The sequence below is a fragment of the Ornithorhynchus anatinus genome, chromosome 6, assembly GCF_004115215.2.
Source record: "Ornithorhynchus anatinus isolate Pmale09 chromosome 6, mOrnAna1.pri.v4, whole genome shotgun sequence".
NCBI classification, from domain to species: Eukaryota; Metazoa; Chordata; class Mammalia; order Monotremata; family Ornithorhynchidae; genus Ornithorhynchus; species Ornithorhynchus anatinus.
In genome coordinates this window covers 23,376,705-23,404,374 of record NC_041733.1, presented here as the reverse complement: position 1 = coordinate 23,404,374, position 27,670 = coordinate 23,376,705, and the positions used below count along the sequence as shown (strand labels likewise).

General features: G+C 42.3%; 1 non-coding gene across 1 annotated transcript; it reads left to right on the top strand.

Moving 5' to 3' along the window:
- The first annotated feature begins 17,388 nt into the window (after window positions 1-17,388).
- Window positions 17,389-17,526, top strand: LOC114813067. The gene has a single exon (XR_003760679.1). It is a non-coding gene; the product is annotated as a small nucleolar RNA SNORA7 (small nucleolar RNA).
- The last annotated feature ends 10,144 nt before the right edge of the window (window positions 17,527-27,670 follow it).

Below are 27,670 nucleotides of genomic sequence, written 5' to 3'. Positions count from 1 at the left end.
CCCTAATTTCCCAACAGTGAGTAGGTTGGCCCTCAGAAAAGTAAAGGTCATGAGCTGGTTTATAGTGGGAGATGAGGGAGGAGAAATAGTGGGGAGGGAGCTAATTGGATGTCTTAAAACCAGGGTGAACACAATGAAAACATATATTGAAAGAGAGCAGACTGTATTTATCTTAGAGCTAAAATAATTTGTGAGCTAGGAGTAACAAACGGTGCAGCTCTCCAGCATGTAGCATTATGGAACAGGAGGAATAGAGTTGTTACAAACAGTCAATATCAAGCATCAATAATTGTTACACCTCCCTTGTACTAGAGAAGCAACGTGGCCTAGTGGATAGAGCGTGGGTTTAGGAGTCAGAGGGACCTGTCTTCTTATTCTGACTCTGCCACATATCTGCTGTGTGACCTAGGGCAAGTTACTTCACTTTTCTATGCCTCAGTTACCTCATCTGTAAAATGGGGATTAAGACTGTGAGGCCCATGTGGGACAGGGACTGAGTCCAATCCAATTTGTTTATATCTACCCCAACACTTTGTACAGTGCCTGGCACAAAGTATGTGCTTAACAAATACTATTATTACAAAATTATTATTATGATCATGAGCCTTGTTTGGTTTTAATTTGCTGGTTATCAGGTGCTAACTACTAAAGCAGCATGAAGCAGTCCAGTCTAGTGGATAGAGCACAGGTCTGGGAGTCAAAAGGACCTGAGTTCTGATTCCAGCTCCGCCACTTGTCTGCTGTGTATCCTTGGGCAAGTCACTTGACTTCTCTGTGCCTCAGTTACCTCATCTGTAAAATGGGGATTGAGACTGTGAGCCCCATGTGGGACATGGACTGTTTGCAACCTGATTAGCTGCTATCTATCCCAGTGCTTAGTACAGTGCCTGGTACATAGTAAACGCTTAATAAATATCATAAAAAATACAATTAAGTGACCTTGTCCAATCTTTTTTAGTAATATGTCCCCTGTATGCCGAGGTACGAAGTTAACCAATGTAAAGGAACAGCTGTGAGACTGTGAGAGACCAGGTTGGAATGATCCTTGTGCTGGCACAACTACAATCAATATGACTTAATAAACACTATGACTTAATAAACAGTGCTGGACACTGTTCTAAGCTCTTTGGAGAGTTCAGTAAAGTGAATAGACACAACCCCTGCTGTCCAGGATCTTACATTTTAGTGGAGACGACCACCACTGACATAGGGCAATGCGACAGAGTTTAAAGATATGTACTTAAATGCTGGATGGGGAGAAAGTAAGAATCAATCAGTGGCATTTTTTGAATACTTACTCTGTGTTGAGCACTGTACTAAACTTCTGGGAGAGCACAGTTCCAGAGAGTTGATAGACATAATCCCTACCCTAAAGGAGTTTACAGTCTTGTGGGGGTGGCAGATATTAAAATAAATTACAGATAAGGGAAAGGGCAGAGTTTAGAGATATGTACATAAGTGCTGTGTTGTGAGAATCAAAGTGTTTGAGGGGTACAGACACAGGTAACACAGATGGAAGAGCAGATAGGTTGGGGAAATGAGAGGTTTATCAGAGAAGGCTTCTTGGAAGTGATATGATGTTAGTAGGGCTTTCAAGATGTGGGGAGTGGTAGTCTGGCAGGTGACTGAAAGTGCCGAAGGGACTACAATGGGGGAAATAGGGTAGAATAATGAGAAATTCATCATGGAAGGCCTCCTGGAGGAAATGTGATTTCCTAAGAGCTTTGACATTGGGGAGAGCAGTGGCAGCAGTCTGCCAGATGTGAAGGGGTGAAGGAGCATGGCATAGTGGATAGAACATGGGCCTGGGAACCAGAAGAACCTGGGTTCTAATTTCAGCTCTACCACTTGTCTGCTCTGTAATCTTGGGCAAGTCAGTTACTTCTCTGTGCCTCAGTTGCCTCATCTGTAAAATGGAGATTCAGACAGTGAGTCTCACGTGGGACAGGGACTGTGTCTAGTCCGGTATGCTTGTATCCACCCCAACCCTTGTTACAGTGCCTGGAACATAGTAGGTGCTTAACAAATACCATTAAAAGCAGAAGGGAAAGCATGAGCAGAAGATTGACTGAGAGAGATTAAATGAAGCACACTGAATATGTTGACCTGAGAGAAGTAATGGGTGTGAGTTTCATGGGTCTGAGGTGGGTTATATTGGGAGTGAAGTGAGAAGTAGTGGGGAGAGACCTGATTGGGTGCCTTAAAGCCAATGGTCAAGAGTTTCAATCAGGATTAAAGTAAAGGAGGATGGTTCTAGCTAACTGTAAGAATATTAGGGTGGCTTCAGGCTAAGTGAGAGTGGGTTGGCTTCATGCACACTTGAAAAGAGATGGAAACTATCTTTATATCATTCAAGTTTTATTCTCATACTCTTTATCCCTTTCCTATAATTTATTTTAATGTCAGTCGCTCCTGTGGGTAGAAATTGCATGTACCAACTCTATTGTATGGTGCTTTCCCAAGCACTTAGTACAGTGCTTTGCACACAGTAAGAGCTCAAAAAATACCACTGGTTGATCCTGGCCCCCTCCAGCCACTGCTTAACCATTAGGTCGAGTGAGAGGGTCTAGTCTAGCAGAAAGGCAAGGGATCCTCCTCTTCAGAAGACACCTGTCGCTTCTGAACTCAAAGAAAAGTACTGGTTAACAATTGGAATTTTGGATAGTGTAAGTGATTGTAGGTCTTTTGAATTTTTGCTCCGGTGATTGTCAAAAGAAAAAAAAATTGAGCTAAATTGGGCGTTTTCTTGCTTCCATTTGCAAAGATAAATTAAAGACTTAGTTAAACTCTTGCTTATGAGAAACATGAATAAATCTGTTTACCTCCTAATTGGATGGTTAGTCATATCTGAATAACTTTAATATCTTTTGCAGCAAGACCTGGAAAACAAGGTCATTATCTGTCCGATAACATTCCAGCTAATTTGGATCATTTCCTGAATGTTGTTCAATTAAGGTAATTTTGAAGAAAGAAAATAGCCCTTTCCCATCTTCAGGATACACTCAAGAAAATGATCTCAGATGGTCCATAATAAGGATAATATGGATATATAAGTGCTTACTATGTGATGAGCACTGGGGTAGTTGTAATCATATCTGATATTCTCTCTGTCCCACATGGGGCTCACAGTCTGAGGGAAGAAAAACAGGTTTTTAATTATCATTTTGAACCATCCCTAGGAGAGTGTGGGGCCGTGGGGGTGATTAACATGGGGTGGAATCCAGCTGGTCCAGGGTGAGAAGGGGTTTTTTAAAGGTGGAAGTTTGGCTTTTAATTCTCCCTGTTCCTCCTCTCCTCCTCCCCATTTCCAGGCACTTGTGAGGTCCTGCATACTGCCTGGAAATGATGTGGGGGAGGAGAGGAGGAACAGAGAGATTTAAGGTGATCTCACCCCAACCAGGGAGTGGGACTCAGGAGAACTGCTATAACACAGAGCAGTAGCCGGAGAGTGGGAGTCATTGTGGGCCTAAGTTTCTTGCTGACCCCTCCCCTGTTGACCCATGTGAGGTGTCTCAAGCCTCCCTCTCCTAGTGGGGTTGGAACAAAGCTGGCTTCAGACATTCAGCAAAGTGAGCCATTGCCTCAGGGCACCTCATGATAAGGGCACCTGTACCAGTTCTACCAAAGATCAATCGATCACATTTATTAAGCATTGACTGTGTGCCGAGCACTGTACTAAGCACTTGGGAGAGTACAGTATAACAGAGTGGGTAGTCACATTCCCTGCTCACAAAGAGATTACAGTCTAGAGAGAGCAGTACCACTGCCCTTCCCAAAGATGGCAGTGGGACAGAGGTGATCCATTTGTGAGTCAGGGTGTAGGAGCCAAGATGCCAGCTGCTCGGTTGAGGTGTGATTACAGTGAAGGGGCAGTTATGGGGAGCAGTGGTGGAGAAACGCTCCTCCCCAAAATATTGTGTATGATGTAATTATGTTACACTGGGTATACCATGTGACATGATGGCATTGAGTGGATTGTTGGGGATGGTTGCTTCCCTGGATCAGAGCCACTGGGATGTCTGAAACTTTGCCTGCTTGGGACTTCCGGGGCCCTTGGGAGAGTCAGGAAATAAGAGTGAATCAACCAATAAATCAGTGTATTTTTTGAGCCCTTTCTGTGTGCAGAGCACTGTACTAAGCTCTTGGGAGAGTTCAATGCAACAGAATTGGTAGACACATTCCCTGACCACAAGAAACTTACAGTCCAGAGTGGGAGAGAGATACTAATGGGAATTCATTCATTCATTCACTCAATTATATTTATTGAGCACTTACTGTGTGCAGAGCACTGTACTAAGTGCTTGGGAAAGTACAGTACCACAATAAACAGACACATTGCCTGCCCACAATGAACTTACAGTCTCGAAGGGGGAGACAGACATCAGTACAAATAAATAAATTATTCATTCAATGGTATTTATTGAGCGCTTACTATGTGCAGAGCACTGTACTAAGCACTTGGGATGAACAAGTCGGCAACAGATAGAGACAGTCCCTGCCGTTTGACAGGCTTACAGTCTAACTGGGGGAGACGGACAGACAAGAACAATGGCAGTAAATAGAGTCAAGGGGAAAAACATCTCGTAAAAACAATGGCAACTAAATAGAATCAAGGCGATGTACAATTCATTAACAAAATAAATAGGGTAACGAAAATATATACAGTTGAGCGGACGAGTACAGTGCTGTGGGATGGGAAGGGAGAGGTGGAGGAGCAGAGGGAAAAGGGGAAAATGAGGGTTTAGCTGCGGAGAGGTAAAGGGGGGATGGCAGAGGGAGTAGAGGGAGAAGAGGAGCTCAGTCTGGGAATGCCTCTTGGAGGAGGTGAGTTTTAAGTAGGGTTTTGAAGAGGGAAAGAGAATCAGTTTGGCGGAGGTGAGGAGGGAGGGCGTTCCAGGACCGCGGGAGGACGTGACGCAGGGGTCGACGGCGGGATAGGCGAGACCGAGGGACGGTGAGGAGGTGGGCGGCAGAGGAGCGGAGCGTGCGGGGTGGGCGGTAGAAAGAGAGAAGGGAGGAGAGGTAGGAAGGGGCAAGGTGATGTACATGAGTGCTGTGGAGTTGGGAGTAGTGAAGAACAAAGGGGGCAAGTCAGGGTGACTCAGAAGGGAGTGGGAGAAGAGGAAAGGAGGAGCCTAGTCTGGGAAGGCCTCTTGGAGGAGATGTGCCTTCAATAAGGCTTTGAAATGGGAGAGAGTAATTGTCATTCCAGGCCAGAGGCAGGCTGTAGGCCAGGGACTGGCGAGGAGACAGGCAAGATTGAGGCACAGTGAGGAGGTTAGCATTAGAAAAGCAAAGTGTGCCAGCTGGATTGTAGAAGGAGAGTAGCAAGGTGAGGTAAGAGGGGGCAAGATGGTGGAGTGCTTTAAAGCCAAAAATGAGGCATTTTTGTTTGATGTGGAGGTGGATGGGCAACCACTGGAATTTTTTGAATAAATTACAGATAGGTACATAAGTGGGGGTGAGGGTGCTGTGAAGTGGAGTTTAAATCTTTACCCCTTTACCCCACTACCACAACCAACATCCACTGTTGCTTCGCGGCACAATTCAGAGATCAGAACTCAGGAGAGCCAACTCTTTGAGATGGCCATTATGGCTGTTGCTATAGCATTGGCTTGGCTTTGCAGGCCCAGAAAACATTGAGAAATTCTGTTCTCTAGCCCAATTAAAGGGTCGTATTTAGGCCATTAAAGGTGGGAATGAGACTGCTGTGGAACCTGAGTAACAGAGTTGAACAGATTTTGGTGTTGATCAGTGGGAAGAGCTGGGAATGGTAGATAGTGCTTCTGGGAGTCCTTCTTTTCTTTGAAAAGGTTGGAAACTCGGGCTTAGGATTCTTAGGAAACTTGGGCTTGGATATATCCTTTGTCTTTCTGTCCAGATGGAAGCTCAAATTTTGTGAAGACTTAACTGTTTCTTTTGCCCTTTTGGCTCTGCCCTCATACTTGGCTGGAGAGTTTAGTGGGAAAGTGGTGAAGTGGTGATGAGTTGGATTAGGTCACTCTGTTTATCAGCCATATATCTCATCAATTGGCTTTTGGGAACATATATTTACATCTCAATGATTGTAGACAGAATGCTAATGAAATACAGGAAGGGACAATGATCTCCTGTAGGGGATCTAGCACTGGGCTAGTATTCCAGAAAGCTGGCTGCTGTTTGTAGTTCTGCCTATGACTCACTGGCTGAGTCTGAACAAGGGCAGTCACACTGTTTGAACTTTCAGCTCTTTCCAAGAAGAAAAATCTGACATTGACCCAAATTGGCCTGGGACACACCTGACCTTTGACGTCAACCCTACATTGCCTGGTCACCTCCATGCAGACGAAGGAGAGGGTTGTGGAACTAGGAACCATCAGCCCCACCTCAGAGCTAGCATGTGAGCACACTACCTTCCACCTGTCCAGCCCTGTTTTTTCTCCACCTACATCAAAGCTTCCTCTAACTCATATGGATCCCTGCTGCCGCTTGGTGCTAATATCACTAAATTGCACATCCTTGGGAGGTAGGAAGACAAGGCACATTTCCCCCTTTTCTAATTCCAAAGATCCCCCCTTGATTGAGAGTTGCTGCCCGGGGCCTAAAGACTACTTCTAATAGGACAGTTTCAATGTAAACTTGGCATTTTGGCAAATTAGCAGCTACATATGAGGATGCAACATCACCAAAAAAGGTTGTACAAATCTCAAGCAGATGGATTTCAGTTGAACAACAACACCACCCCTGCTCCCCTCAACAAAAGCCATCAGAGTAAATACCCCACCACTCTCTCCAAAATGTGTGTGATGGGTTATGTTTGTCAGCACAAATTTGGGGTTCAACTTGAGAGAGAGGTATAATAATAAGTTTCAAGGGTGCCATAACTCAAAGTTATTTTTATTAGTTGATAAAACCTGCTGATTTGCTTCCAAGCAAGCACAATATTTGCATCCCAAATGAGTCTAAAATTATTGGCTAGTTGACACATCAGCAGAACTTTTTTCTCACAGCCTTAAACAGGTAGGGTAAGTGCCTGGGTAGTCGCTGACACATAATGTGAGAAGCTGCCTTCGGGGCCTAATGTCATACTTTTTGTATGAAATAGTTTTCCTTAGGCAGATCTATCTGCCTCAGTAATCTGAAGAACCACTCCTTCTACATTCTAAGTAGTAATTACCCATTGCTTTCTGCTTGTCCAACTTGCTGCACTTGTTTATCGTCATGGTTGCCCTGGCAAGGGAAAAGGGAGGATTATTCCCGATGACAGATGCTTTTGGATGGGATGCTTCCTCCTGTCCTTCTTCCACTTAGTCTATCTCGCTCACTTTTTGTCTTTCACCCACATATATGAAGAGGAACGTTACTGCTTGGATTTTGATTGGGTGTAGTGGCCTCCCTAACTACTGCCCTGCCAAAATTCCATCTGACCTCCAAAACTGGCAATGTCCTGCCCAACTCCACATGGTTCTACCACTGTGGATGTGTTGAAGACTTTCATGAGGGTTTTACACTTAAGCCTTTCTGATTAAAAGTCATAGATCTTACTGTCCTGATGAAGCCTTTCCAAAATACCCTGGGATTTAGAATTGTATTTTTACTGACTCTCATTCATCATTGTCATCATCACGATGATTTATCAAGGGTATGAAAATGTGCCACAGAGAATATCAAATGGTAGAGAAAACACAGAAAATTACCAAGCAGGATTCTTCCTTCAAAATGCTCATAAACTAAAATCAGGCCATCAGCCAATGGTATTTACTTGCTTTGTTGCCAGTCTGCTTGTTTTGACACCTGACTACTTGTTTTGTTGCCAGATTACTTGTTTTGTTTTGTTCTGTTTTGTTGTCTGTCTCCCCTGTTTAGACTGTGAGCCCACTGTTGGACAGGGATTGTCTCTATCTGTTGTCGAATTGTACATTCCAAGCGCTTAGTACAGTGCTCTGCACACAGTAAGCGCTCAATAAATATGATTGAATGAATGAATGAATAAAGAGGGCTTACAATGTGCAGAGTAATGTACTAAGCACTTGGGAGAGAACAATGTAATAGAGTTGGTAGACATGATCCCTACCTTCAAGGAGCTAACAGTGTAAAGGGATGGAGGTGGAAGTGGGGCAAAAAGACCTATCTAGCTCTTAGGAGCCAACAAAGAAAACAATAAAATTAATATGGAACTTGAAAAAAATGCAGATTCCTTCCTTTTCAAAAAGTCTGATGCTCCTATAGAAAAATCACAAATTTTTAAGCAGACCTGAAGATGTTCTTCATGTAATCTTTCCCATCTTCCATAACCTAGGTACTATTTACTTGTTTACTATTTCATGAGGCAAAAAGATCAATAAATAGTTTCTTAAGAATTTTCCACTGGAGTTTGTTCCTTCATGTACTATTCACCCCCTTCAAAAGTAGACCAGCCAAAAGACCCTGTCAAATTACACCGGGGTGGGGAGTTGCAATTGGGGGTGGAGGGAAGGGCAATGGGAAGTGGATAGGGGCTTGCTGGGACTAGGCCAGTAGACAGAGATATACTTGCTTAAGCATTTAGATACTCACCCACTCCCATCTCCCTCAAGTACTTATGTACCTTTATACTCAGTTGCTTCCCCTTTCTGTAAGGGAGACAGACATTGAAGTAAGTCCTTCTCCTTGAAGTCAGAGATCGTGTCTATTTACTTTGTTGTGGTGTCCCAAGCGCAGATTAAACACTCGATAAATACAATTGATTGACCTGACTGTGGTGTTGTAGTAGGGGAACCTCAATGGCTTTGGAACTCCAGGAAAAAGGGATCAATGGCCATTTAAAAAAGAGAAGCATTGGGGGAAAACTTCCCCCCTAAAAGATGGATATGCTTCCTAAGCTTTTTGGTAATACAGAATATGTCTCAGAATGGCCTTTCACAATAAATGTTTCTGTGGAATTTTTCATTTTTAATTGCTCAATACAATTATGGTTTTCCAGATTGCTTTTTATTGTAAACTAATTGTAGGCAGGGAACATGCCTACCAACTATATTGTACTGCACTCTCCCAAGTGCTTAGTACAGTGCTCTGCACACAGTAAGCACTCAGTAAATACCATTGATGATTGTTCATATTATTTTATTACAGTCTAGATTACCTGGTGGCATTTTTCGTAGTCTGGTGGGAACTGTTGCTGTTGTGAAAGGTGACAGTGCCCAGATGGCTGGCAGTTTTCCCAGGATGGGATCGAATAGCATTTGTGCACATGCAGTAATTGTACATTGATTTACCTATTGTCAGTCTGATTAAATGTCATATTCAGTGGTGAAGAGGTAGGCAGTAGAATGTTTTAGAGAATGATGAAAAATCCCAGGCTGGCAAATCATGACACAAAGACTGGAATTAATTATCATTATCATTTGTCTGCCTGGAAACAAGATTTACAGTAGGAATGTGGTTGGGTCCAAGCAAAGAGTATTTAAGTATGTGCTCGAAATTCATCTGGTTTTGCACTAGGTAAGGGCTCTCTGTTTTCATTTGGGCAGCAGTGAATTAGAAACCACCGTGGCCAAAGCTATTCCCACTCGGGGAAGAAATGCCTCAGAAACCTGCATGTCAGGACTGGGGTTCAACACCCGTTAGCGTTCTTCCTTTTGATTTTTTAATTAGAATGATGAGTAACCTTTGGCTTTTCACTAGCATCTGGATAAACTGTCATGGCATGGCACTTTGTGTTCTGGAGGCTGACTGCCTGGCATATCCTTTGTTCTTTGGTTGGCTAAAAGTAAAAATCACAGATTCTACACTCTTGGTATTTTTAGCTTGGCAGATCAGGAACTATGCAAAAAAAAGGTCCAATCAAGCAATCGGTAGCATTTACTGAGTGTGTGCAGAGTACTGTACTAAGCTCTTGAGAGAGTAGAAAAGAATTTGTAAACATGATACCGGCCCTCAAGGAGCTTACAGTCTAGCAGGAGAAGCAGACATACAATCAATTATGAATAAGGACAACAGGCCTGAAGTGACCTTTGCAAAGCCTACATTAGTGACTTTAGATACCACAAAGTCAGTATTTATTTTTGAGAGTTGTATGTGTTGCGAAAACTGAATTTTGCATTGCGTTCTCAGGCAAGCCGATAATGCCACTCTAGATTTCACAAATAGCCAGTTGCTAGAGGAGGCAGAGCAGCCTCAACTCCAGGTAGCACTTTGCCAAGTTAAAGGTTGTTATTTTCTTGTCAAGAAGCTTCTCCTATAACCCTTGGGCTCTGTGATTGCTTTCTGGCTACCTTTTGCAATCACAGAAAGAGAAAGGGAAGATATAGATAGGTTCAGGGTCTCCTTAAGGTTCCAGCAGACATGCGCTGTGCATGCCAAAAGTACGATGTAATCAATTAGCAGAGACATAACTCATCGTTTTTTGAACTCCCTCTGCTGGAAACTGGACAGACTGACATTTATTTCAAAATTATAATAACGTACTTGACGCACACTGAACCATGATCATTCTAATTCACACAACCATAAACTTTGTAATTCACCCGAACAAAAAGCCGTGGTGATCTCCTTTTTTTAAGCCCTTTATGAAAGCAAATCGAATATGAAGAGTGTAATAGTGAGAATTTATTTTGCAAATGTTTCTATCATTTACCAGTATGCTATTCTAAATTGTCTTATGAAAAACAGAGGACTTTTGAATGTAAGGAAAAGATAACTTTTTAAATGTAGTTCCCTGCATGGCTTAATAGTAACTTGCTCAAGGCTTCAATATAGAGAAGCATCATGGCGCAGTGGATGGAGCATGGGCCTAGGAGTCAGAAGGTCATGGGTTCTAATTCTGACTCCGCCACTCGTCAGCTCTGTGACCTTGGGTAAGTCATTTCACTTCTCTGTGCCCCAGTTACCTCATCTGTGAAATAGGCATTGAGACTGTGAATTCCATATGGGACAGGGACTTTGTCCAAAGCAATTTGCTTGTATCCACTCCAGCACTTAGTACAGTGCCTGGACATAGTAAGAGTTTGACATATCACAATATTATTATAGTATTCAATTCCTGGATATAATGGTATTTGTTAGGTCCTTGATATGTGCTAAGCACCAAGGTAGGCTACATTTGTGTCCATGTCCCATGTGGGGCTCATTGTCGAAGAGAAATAGAGAACAGATATTTAATGTTCATTTTACAGATGAGGGAACTAAGACACTAAAGTTAAATGACTTGAAGCAGCTTGTCCTGGTGGATAGTGGAAATCAGAAGGAGTCTGCCACTTGACTGTGTAACCTTAGGCAAGTCACTTAACTTCTCTGTGCCTCAGTTACCGCATTTGTAAAATGGGGATTAAGACTGTGAACCCAATGAGGGACATGGACTGAGTCCAATCAGATTGGCTTGTATCTACCCCAGTATTTAGTACAGCACCTACTCAACATTTAGCACATCTCATAAAAAAGCACTGTTATAAGCACTGTACAATGCCTGGCATATAGTAAGTGCTTAAATACCATTTAAAATTAAAAAAAAAAAACTTGAGCACAGTGTCACACAGTAGGGAAGTGGCAGAGCTGGGATTACAACCCAGGTCTCCTGATTCCCAGTCTTTTGCCCTTTAGCCCATGCTACTTTCCTGTATCTGATCTGTCTTCTGATTTTGAGGCTTCACCTTTAGGTTTAGATATCGTATTTTGTAAAATATATAAAGGAATAAAATGTCCATGTTTTCTCGAGTTCAAAATGGAGAAATGTGTGGGCTTTCTTGGGGGTCAGCTATTGTTTCAAGCTTCACAGCTGGATGGGGAAAGGCAAAAAAGAGGCAGAGAGAGATGAGAGATTCAGATAGAGATGAGAGATTCAGATAGAGATGGGATTGTCAGACAGGGTAGAAAGGTGATAGGTGAGATGCAATCAGAAACCCAGTCTACTGGTTCTTTCACTGCCCTCATGGATTTCAAATGTCGGGCTGCCTGGTCTAATTCTGAATGCCTGACCATTCTAATTGATTTTAATTGCAATATGAAAAATCCTGGGAAAACCAGGGATTGGAAAGCTGTAAAAAAACCATCCCTGAACAATTTCTAATTTAATATTAAAAAGTAAAGTACACATTCTGGATGTTCATTTTAAATAGCAAAAAATAACGCTTAAGAAACTGCACTGTAAACAGTGTATGGTCCAAACCATCAAGAAAGGAAGAGGTCTGAGCAGAGGTATGAACTCTTGCTATAACATATTTCTTTAAGATGAATAGCATACAGACACAGTATTTTATTTTTACCCTGACAGTCTTCCCTTCAGGGACCAGCTAATGCGGTCTCCGTAAACTGGTATTGACATCATTTGTGGTTTCCTCTCATTGGTATGTCAAATCCATAAAGTTTCATTTCCATAAAGTTTCTTTGACATAGTTTTAACATTGCTTTAGGGGAGCAATGGTTCATTTTGCTCTAATGAGTTATCTAACTGGAGCTTGATTATTCTCGGTAATTGGAAACAAAAACTTCTTGCACCTATAAAATGGGGCTTGTTCATTGGAGGGTCCCTAGGTGTGTTTCAGTGCTTGTTTGTTTGTGTTTTAAAAGCTTCCAGCACCTTGGCCACAGTTTGGAGCAAGTCCCTGCCAATCAGAAGTGGTCTTTTAAGGGGAAAATCAGAGGGCCTTGGACTTTTGGGGCCCCACCCAGAAAGCACCCTTGGAAGGCAGTACTGGTGAAAGATAGAGATATCCTTGGCAAGACCTCAGGTCAAGAGGGAGAGGCAGGATCCAAAATTTCCACATTTCTTTTCTTGGGTGGACTAGGTGGTTTCTGTGGGGTCCTGTTCCAACACCACCCCCTATTTTTGCAGGGAAAGGAAGGGGAGACAGGAGACTACCACACTGATGTACAGAGATTTTATTTCTTCAAAGCATTCATGTTATTTTTCCCAATCCATCCCACACCATCCCTTTGAGATAGGGAGAAGAAGGTATTTTTAACCCTCATTTTTCAGAAGAGAAAATCGAAGCCCAGAGGAACTATAGGTCACAGTCAACCAGTGGCAGAGCTGTGCCCTTCCCACCAGATCATGCTGATTTCACTAGGGCAGGAGCCACAAGCCAAGGACCTCCCAATCTTAGCCATTGCTGCTACTGATGCCATTAATGTAGAGGGTGCCAGTAGATGACTTCTAGTTCAATGGCAAGGAAGGTGCCCAAGTGCCTGTTTCCCTATCATAGGGATGTTCCTGCTCAGATGACCCTGCTTGGAGAACTGTGCATTTCCAGCCCCAGCCCCAGCCCTGCCTGATCTCTGCCCGCTACCTCTCAAGAACAGAATGGGTCTTGAGAAGTGGGTCTGGGTATCCCTTCTCTGTTTTAACTTTTCCTTCCTAGTTCACTAATCTGCTAATAGGATAATTTAGGTTTATCTGCATAGGCACATCCCAGATTCCAGGCACCCAACAAAACAGGAAACATACGTATTTCAGGATTCACCAGCCCCATAGTGTTTTGCAAATAGTAAGCACTCAATAAACAGGACTGAATGATATTATGTCCAATTGCTTCACAGAAGCCAATCCCCTCCCCACTGCTTACCCTCTCCCTTGCTCTACCCTGTTATGAGCAGTTTTTCTGCCCATCCTGCACCTTGAACTTTAGCTCTCCTTCTCTATCTCCCCACATGTTCCACTATTTTTCAACTAGTGATGCCCGCAGTGCCACTGACAAAACCTTGAGAGCAGTTGCTGGAAGGATGTCACCTCCCCTCTTCCTGTTTACTTTTCTGATCCCCTATGACCCTCTTCTCCCTCACCCTCCACTTCACAAGCCTCTTTTGCCATCCTTCTGGAAGCAAGTGGGTCATTCTGGAGGTGTAGGCCTACTTGCTGTGTACAGGGGCCCCAAAAAATCAAATGGTGTTGGCCCACAGGAGAGTTTATCTGGCCCTGCCCACAATACAGCCCTTCATGGCACAATCACATTTTCAGGAAACGCTCCATCATTTATTGTAGGGTAAACTGGTACTCTCTCACCTTAAAAAAACCCTGACAAAGCTTAAAAGCTAAAGTCCCTGTATCAGTCATGGATAGGGTTCAGGTGACTTCTAATCGCCATAATAAATAGAAATAGGACCAAGCATCAATGAGGCTTCCTGGAAAATAAAGTGTTATGGTATTTATTAGTTATATTTTTAATGGAAAACAAAGTTTGCTTATACAAGTAGTGGCATTAATTATTTTTCATTATCCACTTCTCGATAGTGTTGCCATAGAAATGTGGTAATTGGAGGTTTGCTGCTATGAATTGAGCCAGTTGCAAAATTCAAGTCCCCATGATTCTAGAACATTTAGAAAGTGTTTTAGAGTCTGGAGGTTTTGTGACCATATTTTTGGAGTAGGTGATGCTGTAACACCCCCATAAGATCTTGGCTTGCTTAGGTAAAGGAGCATACCCTGATTTTTGTGTGTGTTTGTTGTGGTGGAAAACATTTCGAAAATTTGGGGAAGAAACTGCAAAATTCATTGGAGAGATTCTAAGTTCAACCTTGACTACCATTATTTTAGGAGGGCTTAAATAAGCGACTCCAGGATTGAGTTGGAGTTCTCTGAGCCAGAATATGAAACAATAAATCCTCATCCAGCTCATCACAAAGTATGTAATGTGAAAGTCACTGCTGGAAGTTGTCAGTTAAAAGAGCATGATGCAATGAAGTAGGCCTAGGTTTTGTTTTAAATCATCTGTCATCGTGAATGTATGAATCATTGGCATTTCTCTATCTTTCCATTATTATAACTAAAAATACTTTCCCCAACAGGGCTTGGAGTTTGGGAATCAGATGCCACTTTTGTCTTCTGAAGGAGTTTCACTAATGTCATTTCTTAAAGAGGCAAGCAACCGATACCTTTCTTTTTGTTCTCTGCCAGTTCTTATCTCTTCCCTTCTCACTTCTCTTTTGCTTAAAGGACATTGTTGAAGAGGACTAGTTGTGAGCAGGGATTGTGTCTACCAACTCAGTTATACTGTACTCTCCCAAGTGCTTAGGACAGTGCTCTGCACACAGTAAGAGCTCAATAAATACAATTGATTGATTGACTGACACTAGGTGACTAGTGTTTATATTCTGTTAGAATGTGTTAAGATTAAATTTTCTTTCCATCTAAAAGAAGTGGCAGCATTTGCTGTAAATTTACTCCCTTTCACTCACCTTCCATCATCCTTCTCTTTTCACTTGTGATTCTTCTGGCTTGCTCTTGTCTCTGTTCCCTTAAGGTGCTTAAAATGGGACCTAGTCCAAGGGTTTGATGTGATGACCTAGTGCTCCTGTATGACAGAGGTGTTTCCTTCCCTGGAAAAGTAGTAACATTCTGTAATATTTACACAGCAGTGTTCACATCAAAGGCTCCACTAAAAATCACCGAAGTCCTAGAATATCTATTCATTATAAACTTTAAAAATCTTGTACCATGTAACCTGTGTACTTTTATGGACTCGAGTTCCTCCTTCTTCTATTAAAAATGAGGGTGGGGAGTTGACTCTTGATCTTGACTGTGATTAGCATCTTATTTTGACCTACTTTGGAACAGAGCCTACACTGAATTTGGGCTACAGTGAATGGATGCTGATTCAAGCTTTCCAGGTCCAGTTTTCTAGCTTCTACATTGCATTCCCCTCTGTTGGGTTGTGCTATGTTATGTCCCAGTAAAAAATGCTTCATTGGCTTTAGATCAGTGCAAAGTGGTGCATGTGGAATTTTAACTCCCCCTTAAAAATACTTCAGGAACATTACCTTGCTTTTGAGGCATATCCATTGGCTCAGTGTCAAATATCAAATTGATTTTTTAAAAGCTTTCATGCCTTTCAAATAGATCTGAGATTTCTGTTTCTGTTGGAGCTGTCATCTTGCTTAGTGCGTGAGATTTTTCTGAAACTCTTCTACAAGCTATTTTGCAATATACCAGCAAGGTTTATGGCATATTTTCATATTATCCTGCATGTCTGATCAATACAGTAGATTTTAAGGTTCCTTTTCCCCAGGAGAGCAGAGACACTTGGAAGAGAGGCCAAAGGGACCTTTTTATTTTCTTTCCTCTCTGCCATCTGAGACATTCTTCTCTAAGAATTGCCTCATGCAATGGGCGAGTTTTAGGGGTGGGGACTAGAATTCTCTACAAGGACAACGGTTGTGGAGAAACACAACCCAAAGCCTCTCAGGGGAAATTCTCCATCATGAGTCGGAGAAAAGTCAGACGTGTGCTCTGTAATTTGAGTCCTTCCGATACTGGATGATATTGAAGTTGGTGTAAAAGACAATGTAGGGCAAAGTTAATGATGTCTTAGTAACCTTTTATTGAGATGGTTTGCCTTTGGGATTCTGCTTCTACCTTTACTTTTTGTAAACAAAAGCAATTGTTTTATCTTAAAATGTATTACCTTCCTTGGTCCTGAGGTTATACAGATATCATAGATCATGTGCTTCAGGGATTCAGAAGTTTCACTGGTTTACTTCTTTAACATAATAAGGTCTCTAGATATGTATCGACAGTGTTTTATTTTACACAAGTTAAGTGTACTATATACCTTGGGACATTTAGTTAGTAGTACTCTCCCAAGTGCTTAGTACAGTGTTCTGCACACAGTAAGCACTCAATACCATGGATTGATTGATAGTACTAATAATACAGTGTAAGAGTATGGAAATGCAGGGTGCCGTTCAGCTTAGTATTATGCTCAGCACACAGAAAGTGCTCCCTAATTACCATTGGTTGATTGATAGGTCACTGCATCTTAGAAGGGTTGTGAGAAAGCTGGTAGACGTGCAGGGAAGAGTAACCAAGATGACTAGAGGAGTGGAGAAGTTTCCTTATGAGGCTAGACTGAAAGAGTTAAGATCCTTTAGTCTGGGAAGAGCAGCTAAGGGAGGACATGATTGACGTCTACAAACTCAGAAAGGGTGTGGAAAGGGCAAAGATGGAATTACTGTTTACCAAATTCCTCAACAGCAGAATGAGGGGACACTCACTGAAGCTTGTAATGGCAGTTGCTTCAAAACAAACAAAAGAAAGCCCTTCTTCACACAGTGGGAGGTACACATATGGAATTTATTACCACGGAAAGTTGGGCAGGCAAAAACTATCAGTAGGTACTAAAGGGGTTTGGATACATTTACAGAAAAGTGGTCCATAATGGGTGATTGGAAAGAAAGTTGGGAAAAAAGTTTGTTGGGCATTGTGGCCCTAAAAAATAAAGATCACTGTCAGGGGAGGCAGCATTCATGTGGTGCCTCCAAGCATCCTGTTGTCACTGTGGGAGAGAGAACACTGGGCTGGATACATTACCTAACCTAATAATACCACTGCTTCTGTTTTTATATTTTCTTCCTGATTCAGTCAGTACTCTGCGACTCTTTAGCCCAAGTATGAATTCTTAGAACCTCCTGATCATTAAGCCTTAACGTAGTATATCCTTCCCCCTCACAGGATCACACCTGGTGAGTTTCCAATACCCTACCAGACTCAGCTTTGGGAGGGAGAGTCAAGCAGAGGCATACCCATTCCATTCCTGGCTTGGACAGTGGCTAGCGAGTGGAAGGCAATCTGCTAAAAGTCAAAACTCACCTGTGCAGCAGCATGGGAGAGAGTCGAGAGCGGAGACTCAAGTCTACTGCGCAGAAGAAGGCAATGGCATATTTTTACCAAGAAAACTCAAATGGATACACTACTAGAATGATTGCAGATGGAGGTGGAACCTTCTGGGAGAGATGTGGCCATAAAGTCACTGTGGGTCAGAAATGACTCTCATTCTCCTATCCTAGTGCCGAATAAGATCTAAAACATGGACCTGGGAGTCAGAAGTCCTGGGTTCTAACCCTGGCTCTGCCACTTGCTTGTAGCATGATCTGGGGCAAGTTACTTCTCTGTGTGCATCAGTTCCCTCATCTGTCAAAAGGGGATTCATTACCCACTCTCCCTCCTGCTTCAACTGTGAACTCAGTGAGGGACAGGAACTGTGTCCAAATTGAATGTATTGTGTTTCTCCAAATGCTTAGTACAGTGTGTGATGCAGAGTAAGTGCTCAGCAAATATTATTATTACCATCTGTAGTAATTCTCTCCCCCTTCTCTTCATCTACCGGTTCACATTCCCACCTTTCTTTTGAAGGCATTTCATAGCCCTTGGCAACTGGCAAGGGAGGAATCAAATTTTTCTAAATGTTTTGCAGATCCATTCACAAGTAACAGATTCTTGCATTTATCCTAAAACTCAGTGTCAGCATTGTAGATGCAAAAAATTTTAGAAATACAGATTCTGAAGGAGAATTTCCACAGCCAGCAGGGAGAACATTTTCACAGGTTCAAGCCCGGAGAAATGAAGGGCTTTTTCTTGTCTACCTGATGAATTTCCTGAAAGGCACAGAAAGATTCCAGCACAATTTATTGCCTTGCGGAGCCACCACCTTTTTTAGAAAATGTAATAAAGCATAATTAGCCACTTTTAAAAGTTTTTAATAGACTGCTGCCTACATTCCCATAAATCTCTGTTTCAGATACTGCGAGATGTTTCCTTGCTTTTTAACTGCCCTGGAAGCCATTTAGCAAGAGAGTATTTGTTTCCACTAAATCTCCCTCAAAACCTAATTTCGAAGAAAATACGCATGGGGGGGGCATCCAGGGGACCCTGTTCCCCTGCTGGGGGATAAGTCGAGCTGGGTCTCCCCTTTATGAAACCGACCCCCCCCCCCCGCCCCCGCTTCTTTATCATCTTGAAAAATGTCTGGAGTCAGTGGCTTGGCAGCAGGGGGATTAGTTGTCAAAATAGGGGTTGTAGGGCAGGTGTTGGTTGCCCAGAAACCAATGTTATGAGGCCCTCAGTGCCACTGGCCCACCCACTTGGGCACTTGGTAGGCCTCTCCTTTGGAGTTTACCTTTCCCCTAAAAACCATAAATTTAAATTTAAACAAGTGTTCCAGTGAATTGAGTGCCTCTCAAACAATACTAACAGAAAGACATCTAAGCTGGGACAGTGAAAGCTCAGAGTTAGGACTCATTTTACTTAATATCTTAGTTAATGATCTGAAAGAGAAACAGTCATCCAATTTGCAGCATTTATAAGGCACAGGGTTTTCAGAGATTCAATTAAATAATCCTCACAGCAACCCATGGATTTGGGCGGGTGGCCTTTTCCCTATTTACCAAGGGTAGCAGCCATGGAGTGAGGGAAAGAGTTGGCCCTGAGTCACTACACAAGGCTAAAATTTGAGAATTCTGATTCCTAGCATGGTGTGCTAACTCCTACAGCCCCAAACAGTGGCCCCCAGATGTAATATTAGGCATCCCGGAAAGACATTTAGGCAGATTTTGGAGAACCTGGAAAGGATCCAGAGAACAATAGTGAACGTGACTTAAGTATCAGACAGTAGACCCCCAGGAGAAAACTGGGATCATTAAGATTTGAAAAGAGAAGGCTAAAGGGTGCTTAATAGTTCTCAAGCGAATGAAGGATGGTCACCAGGTGCTCTCCATTCATCTGAAGAATCAACCTGAAGGGAAATAGAATTACATTGAAGAAGGAGGGATTTGGCTAAATAGAAGATAGAACTGCCAGCCCAGCTGGATTGGTAGAAGCTGGGATGGGTTCTAGAAAAAAACCTGTGAATGCTCCTGGGGACCTTTATGCAAACAGCTTATCTGTTTCTCTGTTGGTAATCCTTTCACTGGAAATCCATCTTGAGGCAGGGGGATGGACTAGATGACCCCGGATGTCCTTACACAAGCACACCAAGTTTCAGGGGGGTTTCTACCACCCACTTTTTTATGGGATAGAACCCTTCCCCTGCTCCCCACCCCAAATCTATGCAGATGTAATGATATAAAAACCTTGAATTATTCCTAAAACTTTCACCTCCAAAATAGATTTATAACTATATTCTCTTTCTGCCACAGCTCACTTAAATCAGTTTAATACATTTGGGTTATGATCAATGTTTCTGTTATCATCAGGAGAAGTTGTACACCTTTGGAAAATATCTGGAAGAAATGCCATTTTGAAATATGTCATACTTGACTAGACTGGAAACTTCCAGAAGACAACCCAGGAAGGACTAATTCAGTCTTGTGAGTGGAGGCCACTGCAGTAGCAGTGGGGGGTTGCTGCAATGGAGAAGATTGGGTAGCTTTTCGGTGGGCACTCAATAAATACCATTACTGCTCCATCTCCCTGCTGCTATGCTGCCTCCCTGGCAACTGAGAAACAGTGTTGCCTAGTGGATAGAGCACAGGCCTGGGAGTCAGAAGGACCTGGGTTCTAATCCTGGCTCTGCCAGGTCTCTGCTGTGTGTCGTTGGACAAGTCACTTCACTTCTCTGCATCTCAGTTACCTCATCTGTAAAATGGGGATTAAGACTGTGAGCCCTATGTTGGACATGGATTGTGTCCAACCTGATTATCTTGTATCTACCCCGATGCTCAGATCAATGTCTGGCACATAGTAAGTGCTCAACAAATATCATAAAGAAAGGATTCCCTTCCTCCACCCCAGCCCAAGGCAGGACCCAAGTATGTTCATTCTCCTTAATTTAAACTTGGATTTAAAAATAAATAATACCTGATTCCCTCTAAATTTTAGATTTAAAAATAAATCTGAAAAACTACAAACTGATTATAATTCATCTTTCAGTAACTGAAGAAATGGCACTTAGAATATTGAGTTAATGTTTCTGGGCCTGATGATTCCCAGAAGACATGGAAAAATGACCTGAGAATTACAAAAAGAGCAACAAAATGGTTAACGTAATGGAGAGAGAGAGAGAGAAGATTTAAAAGCAAAATAGTGTGGTTTCTATTCTCTGCTATTACAGTGCTGTGTGATCTTGGGCAAGTCACTTTACCTCTCTGGGCCTCAGTGATCTCATCTGTAAAGTTGGGGAGAAAATAGCAGCTATCTTTAACTCTTAGATTGTAGGTCAGGGACTGGGTTTTATGCAATTATTTTGTTTTTACCCCAACACTTGACACAGTCCTTGGCACATGTTAAGTGCTTAATCAGTCAATCAATGGTTTTTACTGAGCACTTACTGTGTGCAGAGCACTGTACCAAGTGCTTGGTAGAGTACACTACAATGGAGTTTGTAGACACATTCCTGGCCCACAAGAAAAATGGTGTGGCCTCGTAAATAGAACGTGGGCCTCGGAGTTAGAAGACCTGAGTTCTAATCCTGGCTCCATCACATGTCTTCTGGGTGACTTTGGACAAGTCACTTCCCTTCCCTGAGCCTCAGTTGCCTCATCTGTAAAATGGGGATTAAGACTGTATGCCTCATGTGGGACTTGGACTATCCAACCTGATTACCTTGTATCTTCCTCGGTGCTTAGTGCAGTGCCTGGCACAAAGTAAGTACTTAACAAATACCATTAAAAAATGCTGAAATAGAAACAAGCATAAGGAGTTTAAATAAGCCTCAGCCAGTGTGTGAACTGGGAAATCCTGAGGAGTCCCCAGTTTCTTGGAAAGTATAAATTTCAAGGAAGGAAGTAAATGATTTAGTTCCATATGCAAGAATAAGGAGAGATAGGAATGAAAGGATAGTTAAGATTGACTTCTGTCTTCTAATGAAAGCCCAATCTATCCAACAGTAAGATTTACTGCATTATAACATAAATTGGCAGGGAACTGACAATGTCTGAATCAACTGAGATAGTTGAAAGTCGCTTGAAAACTAGGAAGGCAAGAAAACTTGCCTGGAAGAAGATTGCCAGAGTGCTATATTCTTTCCACTTCCACTCTGAGGGATTCTGCAAACCCTCATGCTAATGCAGTTAGCGCACACTCGAAATATACAGATCCCGTCACAGGGACTGGACTCCCTCAGGAGATGGAGCTGACTGATCGTCTGATTGTCTGACTGTGACTGTGAGGACTGGTCTTGGCTGGAGGCCTGGGAAAGAAGTCACAGTGATGCCGTGAGTTACAGATTGAAAGTGTGGAACCAGTCAAAGCAGATGTATTTTCTCGGCAAGCGTAATCAGCCATGATGGTCCCTGCGCTGAGCCTGCAAAATGGAGACTCACAGAAAGTAGCAGCAATTCCACAATGGAGCAGGAGAGATGGATGGCTGGTTTCAGAAGTATAGCTCCTTTTTCTGTTTTCCCCCTTTATCAGAGCTGTAGCAACGAGATGGTTCCCACCTCTCCTAGTCTGAAGCAAATCAATTACCCAGTCATATTTATTGAGCACTTATTGTGTGCAGAGCACTGTATTAAGCACTTGGGAGAGTACAAAATAACAGAGTTGATAGACACAGTCACTATCCAAAAAGAGCTTCAGGTCTAGAACTTACAGTCTAGTCTGATAAACTACTTCCATGCTAGTTCAATCAATAGTTTTTATTGAGCATCTGCTGTGTGAAGAATTTGTAACGTTATCCCTGCCAACAAGGAGTTTACAATCTATGGGAGACAGCCAGTAAGCAAATTATAGATTAAAGAAAATAATGTTTAGGTGGTGCAAGACTGTTGATATGGGTCAGAGGATAGAAGGTAGGAAAATTAGGGATTAATCCAGGAAAGTCTCCTGGAGGAGATGTGATATGAAAAGGGCTTTGAAGATAGAACCGTGATCTGTCAGCTCTGAAGTGAGAGGAAGTTCCAAGCAGGGAAGTAGTGTGATCTAGCGGATAAATCCATCAATCAGTGGTATTTATTGAGTGTTTACTACGCGCAGAGCACTGTACTAAATGCTTGGGAGAGTACAATACAACGGAATTTTAAAAAATGTTCCCTGCCCATAATGAGTTACAGTCTAGAGGGGGAAACAGGCATTAATAGAAATAAATAAATGTATAACGTGTAATTTAAAGATATATACATAATACAGTTAAAGCATGGGCCTGGGAGCCTGAGGACCTGGGTTCTACTTCTGGCTCCATTACTTGCCTGCTGTGTGACCTTGGGCAAGTCACTGAACTTCTCTGTGCCTCAGTTTCCTCATCTGTAAAATGGGTATTCCATACCTGTTCCTCCACCTACTCAGACTGTGAGCCCTATGTGGGACAGGGACTGCATCTGGCATGATTATCTTGCATCTATTTTAGCACTTACAACAGTGCTGGACACACAGTAAATGCTTAAAAAAGATGGGAGAAGGTGTGAGTAAAAGGTTGGTGTGGGGAGAGATGAACAGTTTAGCTTGAGAGGAACAAAGAGAGTGAGCTGGGGTGATGTGGAAGAAGAGAGTGGACAGGAAAGAGGGAGAATGCTGAGTGAGTGCCTTAAAATTGTTGTCTGGAAGTCCTGCTTGATGTGTAGAAAATGGGAAACCATTAGGGGTTTTTAAGGACCCAGAAGAAAGGTACTGTGATACAAGAAGTGGAATGAAGTATGATTGGAGAAGGCGGGGAAAGCCAAAGGCTGGGAAGTCAGTGAGGAAGCTGATGCTAGAGATGGAGAAAGGAAGATAGGAACAAGAGACTTATATTGCTTCTGTTTACACTGGTCAGTGGCATCCAAGTCTGACCAAGAGCTTCAATTCCTAATTGTTAGAGAAAGAATAGACAATTGCCTACCTAATATGCCGAACTCATGTTGAATAAATGTTGTTCAATAAATACCGCTCTACTGACTGCCAGCTAGAGAGAAGGGTTAGAAAAAAATTGCAGTAATGTGCAAGTTGTTATGGTTAACCTCCTATTTCTTTTTTGATCCATACTCTGAGTAGCAGTTCCTGGATTTGGAAAGCTGAGCAAGAGGACAGAGAAAGCAATGGAATTCAGATTAGAACATATGTTTAGTACTAGCATTTATTGACTGCCTACTGTAGTAAGTGCTTAGAAGTGCAGAATAAAGAAGTGACAGCTGTCAACAAGGATCTTACGTAAAGGTATGTAGAATCGTCAAAATAAATGAGTTCATAAATAATGTTGAGGAAGGTATAAATAAATTTATAATAATAATAATAATGGGCATTTGTTAAGAGCTTACTAGTGCTAGAGCTTCCATATTTTTGCCAAGAAAACTCTATGGATACACTACCAGAACAATTGCAGATGGAGGTGGGACGATCTGGGAGAGATGTATCCCCGGAGTTGCTATGAGTGGGAAATAGCTCAACAGCTTAAGACAAGAGCTAATATTAATGTCTGTCTCCCCGTCTAGATTGTAAACTCCTTGGGGGCAGGGAATATGCCTGCCAACTCTGGTTGTGCTGTCCCAAAATCACTTAGTATACTGCTTTGCACACAGCAAGCATTCAATAAATACCATGGAATGATTGATAGATTGATAGATTGATAGATTGATAGATTGGCTTCCCAATCTGACTAGAAGCTCCTTGAGAGCAGGAGTCAGGACTTCTACATCTTCTGAATGCCTCCTGAGTATCTACTGAAATGTTCCACATCCAGTAGGTGCTCAACACATATTAATAATAATGTTGGTATTTGTTAAACGCTTACTATGTGCTAAGCACTGTTTGATGATGACCTAGTATAATCCTTTTGTACCTCTAAGTATTCCTCATCAAGGAATACTGATGGGAGAATAATCTGTAAGATCACATACAGTGACTAAAGAAATGGGAAGAAGAAGCATTTCAAAGACATTTTGACCATCTCAAATTTTAATTTTCTCCCACCAACTAACAAGACTTATGAAGCTTTTCTCCTTCCACCCACCTCCTCAACCTAGGGGCTTCATTATGCCTATGAAAAGCTGCGCCAGCTTCATTAGGGATGCCAGAAAAACACCATGACTTATGCCCTTTGGGAATCCCTGTTCTCATAATCATTGAAACAAGAATATCACCATGGATACATCTCTGCTCCACTGCAGATTAGCAACAGCTGTGGAGCCATGCTTGGAACCTCTCTATCTGTTTAACCTATAAACTGCACTAGGTAAAATCATTGGCACCATATCTCACTCTGTCAAATCATCTTGCAAAGGTTCCCAGGAGCACCTTTCCTGAAGCAAAAAAAGCAGGCAATTCCCAGAATCCCCTATTCCTGTTGGTTTGTTTTTTAACTCCTGGACCTTCATGTGCTTCACTTAATATTAGGTACTAAATCTACAGATTTCTCTGTGAGGGTGCCATAATAGCAAGAAGATTTACAAGTATCATCCTTGCTGGGTTTCTCATGTCTCCAGTGATAGAGCCACTTTTCTCCTTTTGACTTTGGAAATGATTGACTTCTGGAAATTAGTTGAGAATTCATTCTTTTTTTTTTGGTATTTGCTAAGTAAGTGCTTACTATGTGCCAGGCTCTGTTCGAATCTCTGGGGTAAATACAAGAGAGTCCCTGTCCCACATAGGGCTCACAGTCTTAAACCCCATTTTACTAATGAGGTAACCGAGGCACAGAGAAGTTAAGTGAGTTGCCCAAGGTCACACAGCAAAAAAGTGGCAGAGACTAGATTAGAGCCCAGGTCCTGTGATTCCCAGGCCTGTGCTCTATCCACGAGGCCACGCTGCTTCTCATCCCTGTCCTTCGTTGGGACTTATATGACAGGGAGAGGAGAGTAGGTGGGTTTTACAGGATTTGGACTCTAAGGATAATTTGGCATGGACTCAGAAGGCTAAGTGAGAGGGCAGAGAAAGTGGCAGCTATGGGAGAAGGGCTGGATTATAGCAGCCTGGCCCTCTTCCCATATAAATTAAAAACTAGACAGGGGTCAAGGAAACAGAAGTCTATGAGTAAGAGGAAGGAAGAGCTGTTTTAAAAGAGGTCAACATTTAATGTGATACTCTGGGTTTTCAAAAGCTGCCACCGGTCAGAAAGAAAGTGGTCACAAAGTCTTTATTGGCAAATTTTAAAAAGAGCAAGGGGTGCAAGTGGTCGCCTTCACTAAGGCCAGCCACCTGTATGTCACTAATGTGTCACACCAAAACGAGCAATCTAATCAGTGGATCCAGGAAAGCCCTGATAAACCGAAGCAGATTGATTCAGCCCAGTGGAAAGAGCATGGGCCTGGGAGTCAGAGGCCCTGGGTTCTATTCCTGGCTCTGCCACTTACCTACTGTGGGACCTTTAGCAAGTAACTTACCTTCTCTGTACCTCAGTTCCCTCATATGTAAAATGGGGATTCAATACCCATTCTCCCTCCTACTTAGACTGTGAGCTCCACATTGAACCTGATTATCTTGTATCTATCTCAGAACTTAGTATAGTGCTTGGCATATAATAAGAGCTTAACAAATACCATCATTATTATTATTATTTACATTCTGATAATATACCAAAAATGGTATATATAAAAAACTTCTTTCAAGTATCAATAATAGGTGAAAGCATCATTTGCACTAGTTCAACCCACCAGATGCTACGACTAAAGTGAAAAACAACTGCCTTAAAAGACTTTATGGACAAAATTTCAAAATCTAAGCAAATGGTGCCTGCCAAGGAATTATGTGCATGGACTTCGAAGATGATCCCTCCAGGGAAATAGACAGTGATTAAGATGAACTTCCTATGCAAATAATCTTGCCCATAAATTAGGCAAGTGAATATTTGGCCAGACATGGATTAGGTCCAACTTGATTAGCTTATACCTACCCCAGCACTTAGTACAGTGCTTGGAATATAGTAAGCACTTATCAAAGATCATAAAAAAAGAAAAAGGTTCCACTCTCAATCAATCAGTAGCGTTTATTGAGCATGTACTGGATGCAAATTATGTACGGAGCACTCAGGAGAGCACAAAATGGTTAGAAGGTATAATCCTTGCTCTCAAAGAGTTTATAGCCTAATGGGGGAAATAGACACTTAAATTACAGATAGTGGGAATAATAGAATATGTAGGATATGTTAATAAATGCTTCAGGAGTTGTGGTAATTCTAGTGCTTAGATGGTGAGAAAGGGCTGAATAATAATAATAATGTTGGTATTTATTAAGCGCTTACTATGTGCAGAGCACTGTTCTAAGCGCTGGGGTAGACACAGGGGAATCAGGTTGTCCCACGTGGGGCTCACAGTCTTCATCCCCATTTTACAGATGAGGGAACTGAGGAACAGAGAAATGAAGTGACTTGCCCACAGTCACACAGCTGACAAGTGGCACTTGGGCTATAGTTCACTTCTGTTTGGATAATTCAAAAGGCAGGTGGAAAAATGAGGAGAAATATATTCTTCCTGACTTAGTAAACAAGCAGTTTTCACCTGAAGAAAAATGTCCGATACCTGTGGAAAAGGAAATAGTTTCAAAGTTTCAAGTGACAATGAGTAATTCCACTGGAAAAACAAATAGTTTGCTTATAAACATATGTCCACACATAGTGACGGGCTGCTAACACTGTTTTCCACAGTCAGTTTCTCAACCATATCATCTTATGAAATTATTATCCCTGCATTCGAACCCATGACCTCTGACTCCAAAGCCCGTGCTCTTTCCACTGAGCCAAGCTGAAGTGGTAGTTGGGGGCATGTAATTTGAGGAGATTAGAAGATTAGAATTTATTGGGAAAGACCTGTAGTTTCAGAAGGGCTTTGAAGATGGGGAGGGTATGAACAAGAGATCTACAGTGGGAGAGAAGAAAATGAGGCATGATGAGTAGGTCAGCCTACAAAGAATAAAGTGTGTGAATTGGGGTGTAGAGTGGATGAGTAAAAAGGAGAGAACTGATTGTTCTATAGTTAGTGATCAGGAGTTCCTTTTTGAGTGGCAAAAAATGGGTAGCCTTTGGAGGTGTTTTAGGAGGGGAGAGATTAGATATTTTACGAGAAGCAGCGTGGCTCAGTGGAAAGAGCATGGGCTTGGGAGTCA